The sequence below is a fragment of the Alligator mississippiensis genome, chromosome 11 (genome assembly GCF_030867095.1).
Source record: "Alligator mississippiensis isolate rAllMis1 chromosome 11, rAllMis1, whole genome shotgun sequence".
Taxonomy (NCBI): Eukaryota; Metazoa; Chordata; order Crocodylia; family Alligatoridae; genus Alligator; species Alligator mississippiensis.
This window is the reverse complement of record NC_081834.1, coordinates 63,290,197-63,314,403: the sequence shown is the minus strand read 5'-3', so window position 1 is coordinate 63,314,403 and position 24,207 is coordinate 63,290,197. Positions and strand designations below refer to the sequence as shown.

The window sequence follows — 24,207 nt, the reverse complement described above, 5'->3', positions numbered from 1 at the left end:
GCCCTGAGGGCTTTCCGCTGGCTTTGGAGGACATCAACTACTGTGAGTGTGAGCTTGTGAAGGTGTTGAACATGCACATGAGAATATCTGGTTCTTGTTCCTTGAACCTGCTAATGGTAATACAGGTCTCATGTCCCTGCATGGTCACAATATAGTCTGTGCCGGCCAGCCTGGCAGCTCTTTCCCATTCTCCTGGCGGTGCGTGTTGGTTTCTGGGTGTCCTTGGACATCATGAGCATGGCTTGTCCCTTACTGATGGTCTGCGAAAGGGGAGATCAGATCAGCCCACTTGGGAAATTCTGTTCTGGAGAAGGGGACCTGCCATTTCTAGCACAAATGAGGTGAAGGGTGCGATTCCCTAAGTTGGCAAAATTTCCCTCACTGTGATCAGGCACTGACTGGATGAGTCCGGTGCAGCTGAGGCACTTTGCACTGAAGAGTTGGTCCCTTGGGTCTAGCTCTCCTTTGTAAAACAGCAGACAGCAGAGAGGGGTCTGGGGCTGAGGGACTCCTGTGAAGGTGTGAGGGCTCCCCAGGGTTTCCCACAAAGGATGGTACTGTGGGCTGGTGGGGCACGTCTGAGCTTCAGGTGAGGGCAGGGATAACGCTGGGGCTTTTAGAAACCGGGGGAACCCATCACAGAGTGATGTGCCTAGAGCTGTGCTGAGACTTGTGCCCCAGGAGAGCAAGGGCCATGTCCCATCCTGCAGCTCCAAGTTGTTGGAGCCCCTTCATCCCCCTCCCTGGCAGGACCCTGGGGGTCTCCCACATGCACTCTGGAGACCCCAGGATGAGGAATTTCCTGAGGGCTGAGGTCCCGTCCAGGCCTGAATCCACACAGCCCTCCTTCGTGTATAGAGCCCCTCAGGGGTAGCCTGGGTCTAGGTCTCTTCCCCCAGGGGCAGAGGGCCCTGTAGCCAAGTCAGGCAGTCTCCAGCCCCGTAACTGCAACTGATGCTTCCTCCCTCCCCATGGCTGCCAGAGTTTCATAGATTCATAGTTGGTAGGGTCGGAAGGGACCTTAGGAGATCAGCAAGTCTGACCCCCTGCTATGGGCACGACTGGATGCTGGGGTCAAATGACCCCGGTTAGGTGTCTATCAAGCCTCCTTTTGAAGACCCCCCGGGGTAGAAATTCCCTTGGAAGTTGGTTCCAAATCCTAGCCGCCCTGACAGTGAAGTAGCGCCTCCTGATGTCTAGTCTGAATCTGCTCTCAGTCAACTTATAGCCGTTATTCCTTGTTACTCCCGGTAGTGCTCGGGGGAACAGGGACTCCCTCGGTGCCTGCTGGTCCCCCTTGGCCAGTTTATAGACGGCCACTAGATCCCCCCTCAGCCTTCTCTTGTGGAGGCTGAACAGGTTCAGGTCCCATAGCCTCTCCTCATAGGGCCTGTCTTGGTTCCCCCAGATCATGCAGGTGGCCTCCTCTGGACCCTCTCCATGTTGTCCACATCCCTCCTGAAGTGCGGCGCCCAGAACTGGACGCAGTACTCCACCTGTGGCCTGACCAATGTCACGTAGAGGGGAAGGATCACCTCCTTGGACCTGCTCGAAATGCATCTGTGGATGCATGACAAGGTGTGGTTGGCCTTCCTGACCGCATCCCCACACTGTCGGCCCATGCTCATTTTGTCATCAATACTGACTCCAAGATCCTTTTCTGCCTCTGCACTGACGAGAAGGGAGTTCCCCAGCCTGTAGGTCTGCTGCTGGGTCTTCCTCCCCAGGTGCAGCACCTTGCACTTGTCAGTGTTGAAACCCATCCTGTTCTCATCTGCCCACCCCTGTAACCTGTCTAGGTCTGATTGCAACCTATTCCTCCCTTCTAGCATGCCCACTCCCCCCACATCTTTGTGACCCATCTGACTGTGTAGGAGTCGACTCCACAATCTCCTAATTTTTTAACAAGAATGGGGTGAGAGACTGACTAGGTCCTCTCTGACCCTGGGCCTGGCTGCGCCTCCCCTGGGGCCATTGGGGGTCCCGGTGGTGGGGATGACCTGGTCCCTGCTCAGAAAAATGGAGGCAAAGAAATCGTTAAATAAGTTAGCTTTGTTATCTGGTGTGACCACCAGATTCCCAAGCGTGTCATTCAGAGGCCCCACATTACCCAGTACCCTCTTTTTACCCGCTTCATATTTAAAAAAGGATTTCTTGTTGTCCTTGATCCGGGCTGCTAGACCCAGTCCCATCTCCGCCTTGGCCTTCCTGACCGCCCCGCTGCAGCCCCGAGCAACCGAGGTGTAGTCCTCCCTGGTGATGGCCCCTCCCTGCCACTGGGTGTACGCCTCCCTTTTAGCTAGGAGACATTCCCATATGCTTTTGGTGAGCCATGAGGGCTTTTGAGCACTCTTGCCCCCTTTGATCCGTGTTGGGATTGCCACCCTTTGGGCTCGGAGGACCTTCTCCTTCAGGAATGACCACTCTTCTTGGACTCCCAATTCCCCACCCCTCTGGGACCTCAGTGCCTCTGTGACTAGTCTCCTTTGGTCAATTAAATCCACCCTCCTAAAGTCCAGGGTTGCTGTCTTGCTGCAGGCCTTTAACACCCTGTGCTGGATGGTGAATGCCAGCAGGCGATGATCATTGTTGTCCAGGCGGTCGAGCACCCGCAGACCCCTCACCAGGTCATTGCCTGTGGCCGGGACCAGGTCTAACAAGGCATTTCCCGTGGTGGGGCTGTGCACCTCCTGGGTTAGGGAGAGGTCCTGTAACATGGCAAGGAACCTATGTGAGTGGTCAGACCTGGCTGACTGCTCTTCCCAGCAAATGTCTGGATAGTTTAGGTCACCCATGATAACCACGTTCTTTGACTTAACTGCCTCCGTGAGCTGACATGAGAATTCCCAGTCCAGCTCTTCCCCCTGGTTGGGAGGTCTGTAGCAGACCCCCACCATCAAGTCCCTTTCCTCCCGACCCCCTTGTATTCTAACCCAGAGCACTTCGGTGTGTCCCTCCTCTGACCCAGTGCTGCTCACTGAGGATGTGAATTGTTGTTTGACGTAGAGCGCCACACGCCTGCCTTTCCTCCCTCTTCTATCCCTCCTGTACAGCCTATAGCCCTTGATGTTCACCGCCCACTCATGTGTTGGATCCCACGATGTTTCAGTGAGCCCCACTATGTCTGTGTTGGCGTCAGCTAGCAGGAGGGCAAATTCTTCCTGCTTGTTCCCCATACTATGAGCATTAGTGTATAGGCATTTAAGGCCTCCTGAAGGTGTATGCACCGCCCCTCTAATCCCAGGACTATCTGGGTCTCTTACCTGGGTATTTCTTGTGCTCATTGTCAGTCTTGGCTGGGCTCTTCTTGTGGGTGACACTTGGTTTGGTGGTCCAGGGCTCCCTCCGACCTCATCCTCCCCTTCCACCAGAGAGCCTAGTTTAAAGCCCGCTGGAAGAGATCAGCCAACCTGAAAGAGAACACACGCTTACCTTTGGGGAGATGGGAAGCCCATCCCACCCGAGCATGTCTCTCGTCTTGAAGTATGGGTCATGGTCCAAGAAGCTGAAGCTCGCCTTGAGACACTGTTCACAAAGGCGCAAGTTGACCTCTCTGACGCAGGTCTCATGGTGTCGTCCACGTCCACTGACTGGAAGGACAGATGAGAAGACCACCTGTGACCCTGTCTCCTTCAGCTTGCCCCCAGTGCATGGTAGTCCTTCATCAGATGATCTGGGCTTCTCCTGGCCGCATCATTAGTGCCCACAGGAATTAGTACCATGGGGTAGTAATCAGTGGGATGGATAAAGGCCGGGATCATCTCCATCACATCCTGAATCCTCACTGCGGGCAGACAGGAGCCCTCGCATGTCAAGGGATCCTGGTGACAGGTGGGACCCTCTGTACCTCTCAGGGTGGAGTCACCTATAACAAGCACTCGGCGTCTCTTCTTCCAGGTCAGCTTGCCTCCTTCAGTCTGTTCAGTGCGTGGAGTGGCCTCTTCTCCAGAGGTTTCCTCCTCTCCTTCTTCCTCCTCCTCCAGTGTAGCCAGGGCCTCATACCTGTTCTCCAGCTGGACTGGGGGAACTGGTAGTGCACCACTGCGACCAGCCCTGGCTCTGAAGGGAACCTTCTGCCATTCTGCTGTGGAGGGCATCTCCCGGGGTGCTTCTCCCTTTGGTGCTTGGCCCTGCAGGGAAAGGCGATACCCACTAATTTTGTCCTCAGCTTGTCTGATCCCCCTCAGCCTGCTAACCTCCTCCTGGAGCTCCCTCACCTGCCCCTCCAAGGCCCTAAGATGGGCACCTGCAGGACAGGTGTGGGGGCCCCCATTCCCTGCCCTGCCCCAGCCCCCCTGGGAACTATATTCCTTTTGTCTGTGTTGGGCAGTGGAGGGGGAAACATTGGCGATCAGAAATCCACCATGATTGAAGCGCTGGCAGGGGCTGGTCTGGGGGTGGAGGGGCCACCAATTCCTGCCATGTTTCACACTAGGAAGCAGGGGCAATGCGTAGGGGATGCACACGGGTGCACATGCACCCCTGAACGTGGCAGTGCATCCCTGGTGGCATCTGCAGTAGCTCCCAGCTTATTGCCACCACGCTCCCACTGCCACCAGCACAGCCGTGCCCCCAGCCACCGGGGACATGCACCATTCATGCAAGGAACTTCTTGAGTCTCCCCCATGCGGCTCAGCCCACAGCTCAGGAGAGGCCGTCTGGACCTGCGGAGCAGGGACCTGAGCAGAGGCAGCTCCTGGTGCCCTGTTCTGTGGGCTCTTAGCTGACTTTTGAGGACGTCACCCCCTCGATGCAAGTGGGGGGGGGGTGTAACATGGAGGTGAAAATCTGAAGTTAGGTTTTGTTGAGTCTACTAATGGCAAACCAGGCCCCTAGATGTTCACAACACAGCCTGTGCTGTCCAGCCCGGCAGCTGTTTCCCACGCTTGTGGCTGGAGTCCTGTATTTCTGCCTGGCCTTGGACAGCCTTACAGAGCTTGTGCCTTACTGACCATGTGCATTAACTGTGAGATCAAAGCACTTGGGAAATCCCTGCTGCCTCTGCTGTGGAGGAAGGGAGCTATAGCATGAACATAATGAAGGGAGTGGTTCCCAAATCTGGCAATGTTTCCTCTGCTACGAGCTGCCAAGGCCTGAATGAGTCCAGTGGAACTGAGGCATTTGGCACCTGCGACGTAGCCCAGGTTGTTCTCAGTGCTCAGACAGGAGACAGCGGAGAGGGGTTTGGGGCTGAAGGACTCCTCTGAAGGTGTGAGGGCTCCTCAGAGAGTGTCCCAAAGGATGGTAATAGGGGAGCGTGGGGCATCTCCAAGCCCAAGGAGATGACAGGGGTAGTGCTGGGGCTGCTATGATCCAGGGGAGCCCTTCACAGAAGATACCAACTAGAGCCCAAGGGCTGGGCTGGGAGTTGTGACCCAGGACAGCACTTCCTTGTGCACCAGGCAATGAGCCCCCAAGCTGAGGATCACCCCTCCCTCACAGCCCCTCATGTCACTGGACCATGTGCCACATCCTGTCTTGCAGCTGCAAGTTGCTGGCATCACTCCATCACTCACAGGCTGGAGGTAGTGGGTCTCCCATGCCCATGGTGGGGACCCCAGGACCCAGAGAGTTGCAGAAATGTCCCATGTGGAGGGGTCCCCATCCAGTCCTTCACTAATCATGGGGCTGGGGCACCTTTGTAGCTGGTTACAGGGTGATGGTGCTAAGGACTTACACTGTGCACTCTCCTCCTGCCTTCCCAGGCAAGAGCAAGGGAGAAGCTTGAGTTGGGAAAGACCCTCGTCCAGCTGCCAGAGAGGAGATGACCAGCTCCCTGCTTCAGTGCAACTCTGAACCTGTACACTGGCACCCACCCCAGCTGCCCTGCCCCTGGCACCCCCTGAGACTGCATGTTAGTGCCCCTCCCCGTGTTGACAGGAAGGGTGGGGAATGGGCACACTTGTCCTTTCCTGTCTTTGAGGTCCAGTTCCAGTCAGACCCCAGTGATGGATGACTGTGAAACTCAAGCTAAGCTGGGCCTACTCACAAAAGTTAAAATACAAAATACTGATGACAGCTGCATAGTGCAAGAAGATGTGAGTTTGTGGCCAGGCTGTCTGACAAAAACCAATGAGATATTGCTTCCTGCTTTCCTTACTGTATTCATGATGAGTTTAAGCAGGCTCCTGTTGTCTGGTATGTAGATGCATAAAATGTCTGTCCTTGAATAATTAGTATGGTAAATATTTCTTTTGCAAAAAGTTAATGTTTTTGTGCAGGAAGAGTCATTCTCCATATGTGCTAGATGTTTCCTCCTGATTTACTCTTGTTTTACCTTAGTGGTTCCCTTAATCTCTGGAGGACGATTCCTCAAAACCTTGTGTTTTCCCTGGTTGTTAATCAATTACTTGATACATCCCAAACTTAGTAGAAATGGATAACCTCTTGTCACTGAGATGCCTCCTGGCTCCGGGGGGGCACACAGTTTGGGGGTGCAGCCCAGCACTGTCCCCAGCGGACCTGGAAATGGACCAAAAGCGCTTCCGGTCCACTTCTGGGTGTGCTGCTGAGCTCAATGGGGACTCCCCCACGTTCGCATAGGACTCTCCCTCCACCCCAGCATCTCAGCATTCACGAGCCATGCCTGGTACCTTGAGGTAGATAGAAAAAACATTGAAAGCTGTGTCCATGGCTGAATCACTGATTCTCTGAACCAGCATCAAATCTTCAGATTTGGATTTGGCCAAATTGAATCGGGACAGTGATCCAAATCAACGAATCAAATCACTGTCCCCAATTTGAGCCAACTCCAAATCTGAATCGAATACAGCCTGTTTTGTACACCCCTAATGCCCATCCCTCGCAGCCATTACCACTCAACATACCCTGCTCACAACCCTGAGCCTTCTCTGTCTCCTGTCTCTGCCCTTCTTCTGGGCATGACACTTGTCTGGCTACATCTCTGCCCTGCTCCTGGGGCTGCTGAGACCACCACCACCCACTTCTCACTGCCTAAACCACCAGCCCCTAATGCATCCCTAAGGCTGTCTTGTCTTAACCCCTGGCAGCGCAGAGTCTCCCTCTGTCTGTTGCTGTGCCTAACCTCTTCTTTCACCACTGAGGGCGGCTGACCTCCTCTGCAAACTGTGCTGCCCAATGCAGTTGTCTGGGAGCTGACCTTGCCTGTGAAGATTATGGCAAAAATGGCATTGAGCACTTCAGCCTTTTCTGCGTCTTCTGTTGAAAGATTACTGTAATAGGGAGCCCTCTTTGCACACTCCTCTTCTGGGCATTGATATAACAGAAGCCCCTTCTTGCCTGCACCTCCCCTCCTCCCCCACCTTTTGTGCATTTCTTTTTCCTTCTAAGTATTGGCAGAGACCTAGCACACTCATTGCATGGCTGTGGCAAGGCTCGGAGCAAGCCAAAAAGCTGGAGTGGCTTTCTGTAGGAGAACCCTACAAACTTCAGCTACATCTCAACTGAGCTCAGTGTCACAAAGGAAAACAAAAGAGCTGAAATATCCACTTAAAAGGAAAGTGTATAAGAGACGAGAAAAGCCAAGGTGCATTGAACACATGACTGTAGATATACCCTGGTGAACGTGTTCCCCCTTTGATTAAGACCTACTTCCCAAAGCAAACTTCCCATATCTGTCTAAAGTTTTATGCTAAATCAGTCTACATGACTGCATCTAACCTAATTCACTCACTGTCCCCAGTGGCCTTTGATCCTCACTACCTCTCGTGGCATTTTTATATATTTCTCACTGTGTGTTTTTATATTTCCTTTGTCTCATCTGTGGCCTGGTATTCTGTATTTTATGTTTTAAATCTTTTAACTTTTAATGAATGTATTCATTAGAGTAAGTCATACCTTGTATTACTAACATTATTATTATAAGAATACACTGGAATTGTAATCACTGGACTTGTATTGCTATATTGGGCTGGTCCCCTAAGTGAATGGAGTATATATGAGTCAGTAGATAATTGAATGACAAAGCAAGAGCCTCTGGCTGTTAATTGACAATAGGCTAGCCAGAGGAACTTACCATTACAAAACTCTACTCTACAAGCCATTTTAAGCTAATCCAGACACCTGAAACCTGCAACAACACGGCCATTATGTCAATCAAGTCGACTTCCAAAACTGCACCATCGGGGCGGGGGTAACCCCCAGTGACTGTGACTGACAGCTGTCATGCGCTACGCAAGACCCATGTGGGACAGCAGCCTCTGGACTGGGCAGCCAAGTTGATCCTGGGGGATCACAGTAGTCTGCCAGAAAGGGATGAAAGGCAGTGAAGTGTGACCCTCAGTGGCATCCTCTCCTCCAGCACCCAACCTACCAGGACAGAAGGACAAGCAGGCGACCCCTTTCTGGAGGTGACATTGCATTGGAGGAAGCTGACCATCGACAGCAGACTCCAGCGCCCTGGATAGGTATAAACCAACATTGGTGCTACACTACTATTGCAGCAATTGCGTGTATGAGTGTATGTATGTGTGTGTCAGTGTGTGTTAAGTTGGCCAGTACCCCTCATAACTCAAAGTTTGCATTTGTGATTTTATTGGTAACTTCACATCCCATACAATAAACTAGAAATTATGGTGATCCTGTGAGTTGGTCGTTTGTAGCTAACATTGCTTCCCTCATTCAGTAAGAGACCCACACTTTCCCTGATCCTCCTCTTGCTGCCAACAGACCTGTAGAAACCCTTCTTGTTGCCCTTCACATCCCTTGATGGCTACAACTCCCAATGTCCCACTTCCAATAAGCTTCCTTGTTGTGATTTAGTTAAGCTGCTCTTCTGCCGTACTTGCTAGTCTTCCTGTGCATCACGATGGATTGTTCCTGCAATCTCAGTCAGGTTTCTGTAAAGTACAGCCAGCTCTCCTGGACTCCTCTTCTCCTTGGTCTGGCTTCCCAGGAGATCCTGCCTATGAGTTCCCTGAGTGAGTTGAAGTCTGCTTTTCTGAAGTCCAGGGTCCTTACTCTGCTGCTCTCCATCCTTCCTTTCCATAGGATCCTGAACTCATTTGTCTCATGGTCACTGCTGCCCAAGTTGCCATCCACTACTACATTCCCCACCAATTCTTCCCTGGTCGTGAGCAGCAGGACAAGAAGAGCAAGACCCCTAGTTGGCCGCTCTATCACTTCCATCAGGAAGTTGTTGCCAGCACTCTTCAGAAACTTCCTAGGTTTCCTGGGCATTGCTTTGTTGCCCTCCCAGCAGATGTCCTGGTGATTGAAGTCCCCCATGAGAACTAGAGCCTGTGACTGGGAAACTACTGCTAGCTGTTTGAAGAAAGCTTCAACCACCACTTCCTCCTGGTCTGGAGGTCCTGCAGACCCCCACCGCGACATCACCCTTATTGCTCGCCCCTCTAGCCCTAACCCAGGGACTCTCAACAGGCCTGTCTCCAGCTTTGTGCTGGATCTCTGAGCAATTATCAGGCTCCTTTACACACAGTGCAACCCCTCCTCCTCTTCTCCCCTGCCTGCCCTCCCTGGACAGTTTGTACCCATGCATGACAGTGCTCCAGTCGTGCGAGCTCCCACCAGGTCTCTGTTATTTCAATTCTAATATAATAAAAGGCTTAGTCTGTCTGTCTGTCTGTCTGTCTGTCTGTCTGTCTGTCTGTCTGTCTGTCGATATTGATCCAGGCCAACTTCACATGTGCTGCCAGGAGGATGGGCATTGATTGGCTGGGCAGCCCGGGCTGCGTGGGTGAACAAGCCATGGCCATCCAAGCAACTAGGTTTTGCCCTCTCGTCTCCCTGCCTGAGGGTGCAGGGGGGGATGATGGTGGCAGCCCCCACTGCTGCCCAGCCCTACCACCCGCCAGAATAGCCGGCAGGGAGAGGGAGGCAGTGGGCAGGGATGGAGGTAGGTGTGGGGCTGGGGGGAGCAGGCTGGGGCCTGGCCCACCACGACTGTCATGCCGCACCATGCCTTGGGAGAGGTGGTGCACAGGGAGGGTGGGGAGTGGGGAGGGGAGGCAGGTGGATGGGGGTCAGGCAGACCTGGAGGGCAGGGTGGGAGGGGAGAGGCATCAGACCCAAAGTGGTGGCGGCAGGGGGAGGACCAGACCCGAAGTAGTGGAAGAGAGGGGAGGAGTGGGACTGGAGCCAACGCAGGGGTAACAGGGGAGGGGGAGTGGTATTCAACCCAAACAGGCAGGGGGAAGTGGGGGTTGGGGGGAGGGGGGAAGCCAGACCCAGACCCGAAGTGGTGGGGTGGGGAGAGTGAGGACAGGGGAGGAAGCTGGACCTGGACCTGAAGCACCTGGGGGTTGGGGGAATCAGGTCTGGATGCGAGGCAGAGGTGGGGAGGGGGGAATCCAGACCGGGACCCAAAACAGTGGTGGGGTGGAGTGGAGCCTGACCCAGACCGAAGTCATGGAGGGTGGGGAGGTGGACCCGGACCTAAAACAGCAGGGTGGGGATATAGACATGGGCCTCTGTCCCTGTCCCCAACCCCAGTCATTCTTCACAGACAATTTGCTAGTCACATCCCAGTGCAATGCCTGTGAAAGGACTTCCAACTCTTCCTCCTTGTAGAGTCCTTGAGGATCTGCTCCATGATTTTTCCAGGGGCTGAGGTGAGGCTGCCAGGTCTGTATTTCCCTGGACCCTCCTTTTTCTTTTTCTTAAATATGGGCACTATCTTTACGCTTTTCCAATTATCTGGGACATCTTCCAATCACCATGAGTTATCAGAGATGAAGGCCAGCAGCTCTGTAATTATAAATCCATAAGCTGTAAGGAAGATGTTATGTATCCACTGAGATGTAGGGTCAGTCCAGTTGCTGCTTCATCCCCCACAATAAACCGCTCTGTCTGGGTTGGTAATGCATTGGTTTTAAGCCTGTGTGACTGGCATTGGTCTCTCAAGTCCTAATCGGTATCTTTAACTAAGCCAGGTTCTTGAGTCCTCATAAAGACTCTCTCATCATGCAAACATAGAGAAGTCAGGCTGGAAGGGACCTCCAGAGGCCATCTAGTCCAGCCCCCTGCCTGAGACAGGATCGACCCTATCCAAACCATCTCAGACAAATCCATTGTCCAAGCTTTTGGCAAAAGTACAGTCAGCCTTGACACAACACAAGATATCATACCTGCCCCTGCCCCTGCCCCTGCCCCTGCCCCAGGGAAAGCAGGAGTACCACAGTGCCCAGCAACCTCGTGCTGCAAATGTTGTTAAAAATATGATCAAGAGATCCCAGGGAAACATCTGGTCATCAGTTCCCAGCAGATGTAGCTCCTGGTTCCCTGCTCCTGACGCTTCTCAGCTGGCATCTAAGTACCTTCACTGCACAGAAGACTGACTTGGTTCTGGATCTGACCCCTAGCCTAGACGATGGGGGAGAGGGGTATCTAAAAAAGGAACAGGAGTGCCTGCTCTGGAGCATGCATTGGCTGTGACAAGGTAACACACAATCCTGTGCTAATGCAGGCACAGCCAAACTGGTGAACTTCAACCTTGCATGAAATGGGGGTTAATGTTGCAATTGTTTCACTGTGGTCTTACCTCCATGGGATCACGCCCAGGTTACAACAGTTACATCATAACCCCTTGTTTCCCTAGTATTTGACATAGATAAAGTTTTTGCATCTGCCGATGCCCCTAGGACACAGAGAAAGCTTCCCTGTGGGTACGTCAGCATGTGCAATTAATGTGCTTGACTTTTCTGTACAAGAAATTTAGGTGTGTTTAAATTGCGCCCAGGCACACGTCCGAATGTGAATCTACAGCTGTTCAGTTCAGGGCTGCTCCTGCCTGCCCTCCCCTCCCCTCCCCAAAAGCAGCTGTGGGGAGGTCCAGACTGTCCTGGGTGCCAGACCAGGGTTGGCAGGGGACACTTGGAGCAGCCCCAGGCTGGCAGAGGACGGTGTGTTGGGGGTGGTAAAGCCTGGGTGCCAGGAGGAGGTGGGAACAGCTCCCCACCCACTCCCCAGAACAGCTCCAGTCCTTCTGTCCAGCTCCCCATCCACCCCTCGGAGCTTAGGACTAACCTGTGCCACCCTGCTGCCTGGGCTGATTCATTGCAATCTGCTCTGAGTCAACGTCTACATGTGCACTTTGGCGCCTTAATTTAAAGTGCCATTTTCTAGTACCTGTATCTACTGGTGCATTAAACTACTCTGCTATGCAGTAATTGCTACACACATGGAGACAGTGATGCTTTAATATGCATTAGATCAAGGGTCAGCAACCCCTGGCACGTGTGCTGAGCCCGGCAAGTGAGGCCATTTTTCTCAGCACGCCACCACCAGCCGGGGCTCTAGGCAGCTGCTGCCAGCCACCAAGCCTGGGCTGCTCCCAGCAGGTGGCTGGGTGGCTGCAAGACCTGCTGCAAGCAAACCAGGCTCTGGGGTTGGCAGCAGCTACCCAGAGCCTGGGCCGGTTGCAGCTGGGACCTCCAGGCTCCGGCATTAGCTCCATACCACCTGGTGCATGTGCGTCTTGGAGGGGACTGTGGGAGAGGGGCATGAGGCAGTGCAACCCTGGCCTCTCCCCCACTGCCGACACAGATCTGATGACTGGGCTCTGGAGCCTGGCGCAGCTGTTAGTAGCCAGCCTGCGCTCTGGGCAGCTGCAGCAGGCTCCACAGCCCTGGCATCAATCAGCTCCATGCTGGCAGTGACTGCACGTGCACCTCAGATTGGAGAGCAAGAGGGCTGTGCTGCCTCAGGCCCAATCCCTACCGTCTGCTCCGAGGTGCGCACGCACTCGCTGATATGGAGCTGATGTCGGAGCCTGGAGCAGCAGTTTGAAGCCTCCCAACTGCAGCCGGCCCAGGCTCTGGTAGCTGCTGCCAACCACGGAGCCCAGGCTGCTTGCAGCAGGGCTTGCAGCTGAGCCCACCTGACTCCCACCCACTCTGAGTCCAGCCCCAGTCCCCCCCCCCCCCCTCCCCCCCGAAGGATGAGGCTGGCATTGCCCCTTGCCAGGAGCACCATGCCTTTTGCGGGCTTAGCTGTGCGGGGTGGGTGGGTGGTTGGGCTAATGGGAAGGCTCTGGGCTGGCTGCAGCCTGGGGGCTGACTCCCTGGAGAAGCACAGGGGCTCTGGTGGGACCAGGGCACTGTTAGGTCAGACTTTGTCCAGCAGCCCAGGAGCCCAGCTCCATGTACCCATGCATCTGGTTCTGTGTGTCTGTGTGCACACATGTGTCTGGTTCTGGATGTGTGTGTGCATGTGTCTGTTGTGGGTGTGCTCTGGTTCTCTGTGTCTGTGCACATGGTTCTCTGTGCGCGTGTGTCTGGTTCTCTCTCTGCTCTCCTTTTTCTTTCTGTCTCTCCTCTTTCTCTTATTTGTCTCTTTTTTCTGTCTCTCATTGCAACATGCTCAACAAAAAAGGAATACACAATGACAATGGCAACATTTATAATTATTAACTATACTAATATGCAGTGCACCCTGCCATGTTGTCCCCCCCCCCCCCCAATTTTGTTTATCTGGCATGCTGGCACTGACAACTTCCAAGGTCATCATTGTGGCTTTTTCAGCACTCCGGCCACAAAACATTGCCTACCCCTGCATTAGATTAGTCTAGTGCAAAGCAAAGTCTTATATGTAGATGCACCCTGTGACTGCAAAATTACCTTTTCTATTGATAAAAAAATGTGACTGGGGACAGTGGCAGGAAGTCCCACCTCATGCCCATGGGCATCTCCACACCCAGGATGCTTTTCTTCTGAGCCCAGGGGCTGACTGTGGTGTGGAGGGATCTATTTGGGAGACAGCTCCTTCCCTTGGCTAATCCCCACCTGATGTCTGATGCGCTCCCATAATCCAGTGTCCTGAAATCTCACTCTGTAGCTCTTTGGCATGTCAATCATCACGTGGATTGTGTGGGATGCTCCTGAGTATCTGACCATGCTGAACTTCTGGTCTGTTGGCTCAGGGGATGCTTCAGGGTCTGTTATGCTACATACCAACCAAGTGGGAAGTTGCTTGACAAGATTGATGCATGTGTGAGGTATGCCAGTGATATAATTATGGCTACCTTGAAACAGGACTGAGCTTGAGATGTTGGAGTTGCAGGGGGCACAGCAATGGGTGGCTCCTTCTGGGTGGCAACACTTGCTGCTTACAATGACTTGGAGAAGGTCCCAAGGTCACCCAGGTTTTTAATCTAGTGTTCAATGGCTGAAATGGGGAGCCAGGACTGTGGGGATGAGGGGCGGGGGTGGAGGTGAAGGATCTCACCTCTGTGCCCAGCACTGGTAGGACCATGCTTAGGACACTGCATCCAATTCTAAGCTTCAAGAAGATGCACACATACCAGAGGGACACAGAAATAACCAGGGGGCTGGAAAACCAATGTCGCAATCCAGGGGTGTCAGGAGCTCAATCTCCCTAGCTTGAGGAGAGGGGCTTCTATCCCTGGGTGCAGCTACTCACAAGTAGCAAAGGGGAGCCCTTTTGCCCTTGTTCACACCTGCATAAACAGAGGCACCAGCTCGAAATTGCAGTCATGTAAGTTCAGTTTTGACAACAGACCCACTTCCCTAGCAGCAAGTGATTAATCACTGGAATGGCGTTACCAGGGTGGGGTGGACTCGCTGTGGCTTGGAGTCTTTTTATACTTGTGCATATCCAGTTTCATCCTGTGTTTATGCAGGGGATCACATGTCTTTCCTATGCCCTGAAGTCAAAGGAAGAGGACTTCAGAAGGCCCTTTCTTGCCTTGTGCTTGTGACTTTTCAATTGTGGTGTGAAAGCTTTATCATGACATTGTGCATGCCCCTCAATGGCCTGCTCTACTGCAGTGTCTGGGAGAAACTCTGCTCTTTGGAGGCTGGGTGCTGTTACAGTTCTCTTGGCCTTGGGAGTCTGTGACATGTAACCCCACTGCTCATTCATTCCCTCGTCTTCCTCCTGTGCGGAGCATTGGACTGCCCTCATCACTGCAGGTCAGCTGTGAAATAACTACAGTCTACTCTCGAGATGCAGGGCACCAGCTATCCAGCTGCAGGGAGCAGGAGGGAGATTTCTGGTGGTGTAGAAAATGCTGGGCAGACTTTTCCCTCTGAAACATCAGTAGATTGGCCATGGCTGGACATGGGACAAGGTGGGTCGGTGCTCTGAGCGGGTGTGGAGAATCCCCTTGTTTGATGACAGGAAGGAGGGTCTGGGTCTCATGTTCAGCGTGACGCTGATCATTAGCTTTGGGGCCAGGAAGGATTATCCCCTCCAGTTCAGATTGGCAGGCCCCTGGTCAGAATGGTCACAAGCTGGGGCCTTCTGCTCACATCTCCATTAAACTATGTCCCCCTGCCAAAGCCTTTGCAGGAGGATTAGGCCCTGACACCCTCTAGATCCATTCCTGGGGCACCTCCAGTCTAGAGTCCGGGGACTGGAAAGCTCTGGTCTAACTACAGCTCAGTCATCACTCCAGTTCCCTGCCCCTCAGGTATTTCAGGGCGAGGAGAAACCCATATTATAGACCCAGGGGTTTCAGACCCTCTCCCACTGCTCTGCACTCCCAACCCCCTGTCACGGCTGAGCTTGTGCTGCTGCTCAGGGGGGAAGTCTGCACCACTGAGCACAAGTGTCACCCCCTGCCCCGCTCCAGGAATATGGGCCTTTTCTGAGAATTGCTTCCTCTTCAATGCTTTGCCTGCAAGTTACTCCCGTCTGGGCCAATGAGCTGTCAGCTCTGGACAGTATCATCAATCTCTGGTAGGCTCCACTGGGCAGAGTTGGAGAAGACACTTAGCAGCACTGCACACAAGCTGGATACAGACTCGCTGCAACAAGTTCTACCTTTTACAAGTAACATCTCTGAGGCGGGATCACCATTTTTCAGGTTGTCATTAGCTGGTAAATAGCTTGAACATGTGTCATGTTATAATGTATCACTCAATTAACACGTTAATCACAGGAGAGATGTAACATCTGCCAGTGCCCTTGGGAAAACCTGGCTTGAAAGAGTGGCATCTAGTATAAGCCTCTGTTCATCCCTTTCTAAACTATCCCGGACAAGTGTGTGTCTGACCTGCCCAGAAATTCTCCAGTAACCTGTCCCAAGGCTGAGCCACCCAGTTATGAACCTCTTTGTCCTCACTTTAAGTCTCCTCTGTTGCAATTTAAGTGAATTAATTCCTGTCACATCTCATTGAGGAAGCTTTGGGGTAGTGGGCGCTGGCTCTTCAAGACCCATGGACTCTGTTGCAGACCCCATTTCCATGCCTCTTATACCGTAGGGACTTTGGCATGAAGCTTAAACTCCAGATCCTGAGACCACACTGCTGATTCCTGTCAAGGGGGGCGCTACTTCCATATAAGAGCCCTCCCAAATGCAGTAGTGACTTGGCCTTCCCTGGAGCCCAGTTCTTTGCAGAGGGGTTGGGCGCAGAGCGGATGCCTATTTTTCACATTGGACTGATTCTCTGTATCCTGCAGGCTTAGAAGATGGGGATAGAAAGCCCTTCATCCCTGCAGCTCAACTCCCTGCCCTGATGGATGCTCTGAGAAACTACCTTTCAGGCACCTACATCTAAGATTGGCCTGTCAGCCTCATGATTTATGTAAGGCTTCAGCTGCCTCGATCACCCTGCCTGCGACCCCCTGATAGACCTGCGTGTGGTTTTGTTGATGCCGTTGTGCCGGGACTCCAGAACAGCTCCTGTGACTGCTAGGGGGTTTCCCACTTTCTCTGTAATGATGGGAACTTCTCTGCCAGTCCTGTTCTTATAACGGCAAGGCATGATCTTGATATCATGCCAAGCTTTCTGTTTCTGTTGCATTTCATCCTCCTTTGGACTCTGCAGTCTCAGTTGCAAATCTCAGTGAGTCCTCTACTCAGCCAGCTTAATCTGACACCAACCATGAAGTTTGGGGTGTGGAGAAAAGGGGTGGAGGGGAACTACATCTGCTGGGAGACTAATGAATGGGTTTGGACCAACATGCCTATTAGCTACATCAACCGGAGAAGGAGAGCTTCCAGTTGGGAGCATTGTTACGTCTCAGCTCTGTGTTCTTGGGAACCCTGGCACAGGACACAGTCTGTCTGACTCTCAAAGAATCCCCCCACCCCGACCCCCAAAAAAACCTGATTAAGATGCAGTGGGAGACACACCTAAAACCCTCCAGATCAGGGTGACAAGAATGACACAACTGCCCTAGGTCTCACGTGCATCCGAGATGGACCCAGATGAGCATTCATTCACATTGGAGACTGAGAACAGAAAGCCTGAAGCAGAGCCTGCAGTGAATTCTGGGAAAGTATTACAGAAAGAAAGTTCACAGTCGTTGTACGCACCAGACCCCAATAAAGAATGCATGTGTCCTGGGCATTTATAAGTGCATTGATAGGTCCCATTTTCTCTGATATCTTCCCATAGACAGCACCCAAGGGGGATATATAATGCAAATAACTGTGCCTGAAGGGAAAAGGACCATGGTTCATGTTCTTTCAACTTTTGCTTAAGTATGAGTATGAAGCATTCTGGAAAAATGAAGGTTTGACTAACAAAGGTTCCTCTCCCCCCACTCTGTCTAGCAGAGGGAAGGTGTGGACCCAGAAGAAGTTTGTATGAGGCTTATGTTAAGGGATCTCCGGACTCATTGCTTTAACACAGGTGGCCTCATAATTTTGTGATGGGCATCTATCTTCCACAATAGTTCTCCTACAGCAGCAGTGTCAGGGATGGCCCCTAAGCCATAGGGAAGTTTCTGGTCCTTCCCACCTTGACCTAATAGATCTGGGCAGTTTCAGCCCCAAAGCTCAATGGCCTCTTTACATGACCAGCGTATCAGTTAGTATGGGGTGGGCAATTATTTGGGCCCAAGGGAAAAATGGGCATTTTTGGGGAATTGGCCATAGGCCAGGACAGCACCCTGCCTCCACACACAGCCACAACACTTTAAGAAACTTCTCTATGTGGAATAGGGCCATGGGTGATTGGGGAGGTTGTATGGGCATTGGTGGGATGGCATGGTTGTGCGGGCTGCCCAGTGGCTTCTCCCCACTGCCCCCCTGGATGCAGGGACTTGGGGGTCATCCAGTGCTGGTACTGGTGGTGGCAACATTGGCAGTAGGGGGGAGCAGCCCTGGAGTGGGCTCCAGGTCCCACTTTTTTCTCCTGCTGCCACCGCTGCTCATTATAGCTGGGGTGGATGGGTCCAGAACATGTGCAGGGGTCCAGAGAGCATGCTGGAGGGACCCTGACCCCCAACATGGGCTGGGCTAGGCTGTTCCCTGCCTGTGTGGGTCCTGTCTGTTTTCCATGGGGCTGGCGCCACTGGTGGTGGCAGCCAGAAGTAGTTGCCACTGCTGGGAAATGGAGTCCACCCATGGAGCTGCCTTAACCCCAAGAGTGTGGGACATGGTGTGTGCCCAGCAGTGTGGGACATGCCATGTGGCAGATGGTGCCTGGACCAAGCAACACTGAAGGACCCACTACAGGCTGGACAAAGTCCCTTCATGAGTCGGATCTGGCCCACAGGATGTATTTTGCTCACCCTTGGCAAGTTCAAGGAGTTTAGTTAAGGTCTTTAATCCTCAGTCTATTGATACTCCTGAACCACCTCTTCCAGCTTACACAGCATGGCTCTTAAACTATGGATTTACAGTTCCCAGTGCCATCCTTCTGACCCTTCTTGAAGACTGAAGACCTGTCATGACCAGGACATTTCTCCAAGTTTTCAAGACTAAGGAAACTTTAATAAAAGTGTCTTTTTGAGAACCCCTCAGCCAGGTCCTTTCAGACCTTCTGCTGTCTTGATCTTGGCCTCCTGACTCAAATATTTGCATTTTAGCAGATATTTCACATCCTCCTTTGTTACTTGCTCACAGCTTGCTTTTTCCATCCACAACAGCGTACAGGATGGATACATCCTTCTTCCTGGTTCCAATAAACGCACCACAAAAGGAGCTACCCAATAGTTCTGCCTTTTCCTCACTGCTAACTACAGCTTCACCAGCTATGACTTGCACTGCAGAAATTAATACAATTGGATTGTGCATGTGTGTGCAGACCCTGTACTGCAAGTGGCTTTGACCATCTTGGTGCTCTGCATGGCCAGCTGGGTGCACAGGGCCAGCTAGACCTGGGGGAATCCCCATTCTCTATCCAGCTCCTCTCCTGGGGGCACTTGCACTGGGCACAAGGTCAGGCAGCTACAGAGAGATCAGGGTGGTGGGGACACACACAACTCTCCCCTGGGCAGACAGCAGGGGCTGGGAGATATCTGTTAAAGGGAGAAATTCCTTGTGCTGATGAAGCGATGGCAGGGAGAGCAGCAGCCCAGAGGAGATGTACAAACTCCCACCAGTTAGCTGGTACCATGAATGGGGCCCAGGGGAGACGGGACACAGGGTTCCTGCCTTTCACCAGTTCCTACCTTGTACCAGGGACCAAACCCCTCCAGTCCTGCACCCCTCTTTAGTCCCTTTTGTCATGACCCAATGGGTATGATTTTGTGTGTGCTTCGGCACTGCAGAATTATTTCCCGCCACATGGAGCTTTCTTTGCACGGTGCTTTCTCAGTTGCATAGAGAAAACCCCAGTGCAAAGGTGTTCCCGCCACACGTATGCAAATTAGTGTCCCACTATTGGCTGTTTCTAAATTATTCCCACATGGTGGCTAGCGATTGGCTTGCTAGCCGTATAAGAGGCTTGAGCGGTTTCCGCCCAAGTTGGAGGAAGAGGAGGACTTCACATCCATCTCGTGAAGAACTCTAAGCGTGCTGCGGAGCCTAACAAACTCCGCGCGTGTGCCTTAAAGGAGGATATAGGGGCCTGATCAACCTCTAGTCTCTCCCCCGTCACCGAATGCTATCCCTCGACGAACCCCTAACCTGCGCGCTCGTTCCACGGAGCCTAGCAAACTCCGTGTGTGTGTATCCATAGCTCTTTCAGGTTTGTTAACAAGAGGCTCGAGTTTTCTGCGGGTCTTGTTCGAGTTCGTGTTGCGGAGCCTAGCAAACTCCGTTTGTGTGTCTTCGGTGGAGCCTAGCAAACTCCACATGTCTGCCTGTAACTGCAATGCAAGCACGTTTTCCTGCCTGCACCGCGACCATCTACAGTGTAAGTAGAATAATCTTTAATCAACCTCTACGCGTCCGTGCCTAATTCTAGTTCGTCGTGCCGAATTCCCTGACCCACGTGCCAGGGCTGCTGGCCACAGCCTGCCGTGCGCCCCCGAAGACCTCGGACCGCTCCCGGCCCACACACCAGTGTGTTTTTATATTTCATCTGTCTCATCTGTGTCCTGGTATTCTGTATTTTATATTTTATATCTTTTAACTTTTAATGAATGTATTCCTTAGAGTAAGTCATACCTTGCATTACTAAAATGATTATTATAAGAATACATTGGAATTGTAATGACTGGACTTGTATTGCTATATTGGGGTGGTCCCCTAAGTGAATGGAGTATATATGAGTCGGTAGATAAATGAACGAGAAAGCAAGAGCCTCTGGCTGTTAATTGACAATAGGCTAGCCAGAGGAATTTACCATTACAAAACTCTACAAGCCATTATAAAGTAATCCAGCCACCTGAAACCTGCAAGGACACGGCCATTATGTCAATCAAGTCAAGGGTGGACTCCCAAAACTGCACCGTCGGGGGGGAACCCCCAGTGACTGTGACTGACAGCTGTCATGCGCTACGCAAGACCCACGTGAGATAGCAGCCTCTGGACTGGGCAGCCAAGATCGGCGGCAGCGGATCCCCCCCAGCGGGGGAGCGTAGGGGGCGGAACTGCCGGCAGGCACTTCCGGATAGACCAGGGCGCCTGATTGGTTGTTGGAGCGGGGCGGGAAATTCAAACCGCAGGCTTTAAAGCCGCGGGGTGACGTAGTTCCCAGCACTCGGGAACCAGCAGCGGGAAGGAGAGGAGTCAGCACACGTGTGTCCCGCACGCACGTGTGCCCCTTGTACCAACTGACTGACCGGAGGCAGTGGCAGCAACAGCAGCAGCAGCAGAGGAATCAGCAGCGGGGGCAGCAGCAGCTGATCCCCCGAAGGTAAGTGGGGCGGAGGGACCCGGCACAGCTGAGCCGGATCCGGAGGGGAAGCCCCCCAGGTCCCATATAGCTGAGCCGGTAGGGAGCCGCGCTCCCGAGCCGTGCGGCGCGAACAGAGCGCGCAAACAGGCACGCTCTGTAAGAGCACGCCGGCGTTTGCGCGGACGTTCGCGTCGGAGGGCGGGCAGGAAGGGTCAGGAGGGAGACTCCTGTAGGGGTAGGGCGTAGACACCACACAGATCTACAAACAGCAGCTTGTAGAATGGTGTCTGCGAGGAGTGCTGCTAGGGCCTCTGCCCAGGGGGACAAGGCTACCCGGGGCAGGTCTGAGGCCTCCACCCAGACCGAGCCCATGGGGGAGCTGATGTCCCCCTACCTCCTGGCCTGCGGGGGATCCCCAGCAGGGCCGGGGGGGGCAGAGATTGGGGGCCCCCACACGTGTCCGGCAGGAGCCCGTCTTAGGGCTCTGGAGGTGCAGGTGAGGGAGCTCCGGGAGGAGGTTAGCAGGCTGAGGGGGATCAGGGAGGCGGAGGATGAAATTGATGGTTATTTCCTTTCCCTGCAGGCCCAGGCATCCAAGGAAGAAGCACCCCAGGGAGTGCCCTCCACAGCAGAGTGGCAGACGGTCACAGCCAGGACCGGAGCAGCTCGCAGCAAACCGGTACCAGCTTCTCCAGTCCGACTGGAGAACAGGTACGGGGCCCAGGAGACCCTGCAGGAGATGGAAGGGGAGGAGGAAACCCTTGGGCAGGAAGAAACACCACGTTCTTCACGGTCCGAACAGGTCAAGAGATCCAAGCGAACCCAGAGGAGGAGGCAACAAGTGCCCGTCATAGGCGACTCCATCCTGAGAGGCATGGAAGGGCCCATCTGTCGCCAGGACCCCTCAACACGAGAGGTCTACTGCCTGCCCGGAGCAAAGATTCGGGATGTGACGGAGGTAATCCAGGCCAGGATCAAGCCCACCGATTACTACCCCATGGTCCTAGTCCATGTGGGTACTAATGATGCGGCCAGGAGAACCCCCGATCACCTGATGGCGGACTACTGTGCTCTGGGCGGTGTGCTGAAGGAGTTCGGTGCACAGGTGGTTTTCTCTTCCATCCTACCAGTGACCGGACGAGGAAGACGGCAGGAGAACTGCATCAGAGAGACCAACTGGTGGCTTTGGCAATGGTGTCTCGAGGCAGGCTTCGGTTTCCTAGACAACGACCCACACATCACGACGAGGGACATGCTCAGCTGGGATGGGCTTCACCTGTCCCCCAAAGGTAAGCGTGTGTTTTCTTCTAGGTTGGCAGATCTCCTCCGGCAGGCTTTAAACTAGGCTCGTCGGGGGGAGGGGAAGATGAGGGCAGGGGAAGCTGTGGACCACCAAACCATGTGGCACCCACAAGGACAGCCCAGCCTGAAGAAGGAGAACATTGGGAACCTGAAAGCCATGGGGCGGCCAGCACTATGACACAGGTAAGAAACGAGAAGGTAAGAAACAATGGGCCCCTTGGGACTTGAAGTGGGGGGGCAGCAAAGGCACCAGTGGCAGGGCTCAAGTGCCTATATACTAATGCTAGGAACATGGGGAACAAGCAGGATGAACTAGCGCTCCTGCTTGCACAAAACACCTATGACTTAGTGGGGCTAACAGAGACCTGGTGGGATTCATCCCACGACTGGGCGGTACATATTGAGGGTTATAGATTGTACAGAAAGGACAAGGTGGGGAAGAAAGGGGGGGGGGGTTGCGCTCTATGTCAATGAGCAATATACATCGACCCTCATCAAGACGGAATCCAAGGATGAGGAAGTAGAAGGATTGTGGGTTAGGCTACATGGGGGGCAAGGAGAAAGGGATTTGGTGGTAGGGGTCTGCTACAGACCCCCACATCAAGGGGAAGAAATAGATTCGGGGCTCCTGAGGCAGCTCTCGGAGACCATAAAAGCTAAAGAGGCGGTAGTCATGGGGGACATAAACTACCCGGACATCTGCTGGGAGACGCAGACAGCAAAGTCCCATCGCTCACGCAGGTTTCTAACCTGTGTACAGGACCTCCACCTGACACAGGAGGTACACGGTCCCACTAGGGGGAATGCCTTACTGTGCCTAAAGGAAACAATCCTTCGGGCACAGAGTGAGACGATCCCCATGCGAGGTAAAAGGGAAAGGGGCCAGGAGGCTTCCTTGGCTGACCAGAGAAATCCAGGGTAGCCTAAGGGCCAAAAGGGGAGCACATAAAAAGTGGAAACAGGGAGAGATCACCAAAGACGAATATACCTCCTTTGCTCGTGCTTGTAGGGGGGCAGTTAGACGGGCCAAAGCTACCATGGAGCTGAGGATGGCAACCCAAGTAAAAGACAACAAGAAATTGTTTTTTAGATATATAGGGAGTAAAAGGAAGGCCCACGGAGGAATAGGACCCCTGCTAAATGGGCAGAAGCAATTGGTGACAGACGGGGGGACAAGGCTGAACTCCTCAACGAGTTCTTTCCCTCAGTGTTCCTAAGCGAGGGGCACGACAAGTCTCTCACTGGGGTTGTAGAGAGACAGCAGCAAGGTATCAGACTACCAAGCGTAGACCCTGAGATGGTGCAGAGTCACTTGGAAGAACTAGATGCCTTTAAGTCGGCAGGCCCGGATGCGCTCCATCCGAGGGTGCTGAAGGCACTGGCCGACATCATTGCACAGCCACTGGCAGGAATATTTGAACACTCGTGGCGCACAGGCCAAGTCCAAGAGGACTGGAAAAGGGCCAATGTGGTCCCCATTTTCAAGAAGGGGAGGAAGGAGGACCCGGGCAACTATAGGCCAGTCAGTCTCACCTCCATCCTTGGCAAAGTCTTTGAAAAAATTATCAAGGCTCACATTTGTGAGAGCCCAGCAGGACAAATTATGCTAAGGGGAAACCAGCACAGGTTCGTGGCAGGCAGATCGTGCCTGACCAATCTAGTCTCTTTTTATGACCAGGTTACGAAACGCCTGGACACAGGAGGAGGGGTGGATGTCGTGTACTTAGACTTCAGGAAGGCCTTCGATACGGTATCCCACCCCATACTGGTGAACAAGTTAACAGGCTGTGACTTGGATGACTACACAGTCTGGTGGGTGGCGAATTGGCTAGAGGGTCGCACCCAGAGAGTCGTGGCGGATGGGTCGGTTTCGACCTGGAAGGGTGTGGGCAGTGGGGTCCCGCAGGGCTCGGTCCTTGGACCGATACTCTTCAATGTCTTCATCAGTGACTTGGGCGAGGGAGTGAAATGTACTCTGTCCAAGTTT

At 53.3% G+C, this 24,207-nt stretch overlaps 1 long non-coding RNA gene across 1 annotated transcript; it reads left to right on the top strand.

Moving 5' to 3' along the window:
* Positions 1–21,399: 21,399 nt before the first annotated feature.
* Positions 21,400–22,624, top strand: LOC132244202 (uncharacterized). The gene is made up of 3 exons (XR_009455772.1): positions 21,400–21,629; positions 21,721–21,876; positions 22,049–22,624. It is a non-coding gene; the product is annotated as an uncharacterized LOC132244202 (long non-coding RNA).
* The last annotated feature ends 1,583 nt before the right edge of the window (positions 22,625–24,207 follow it).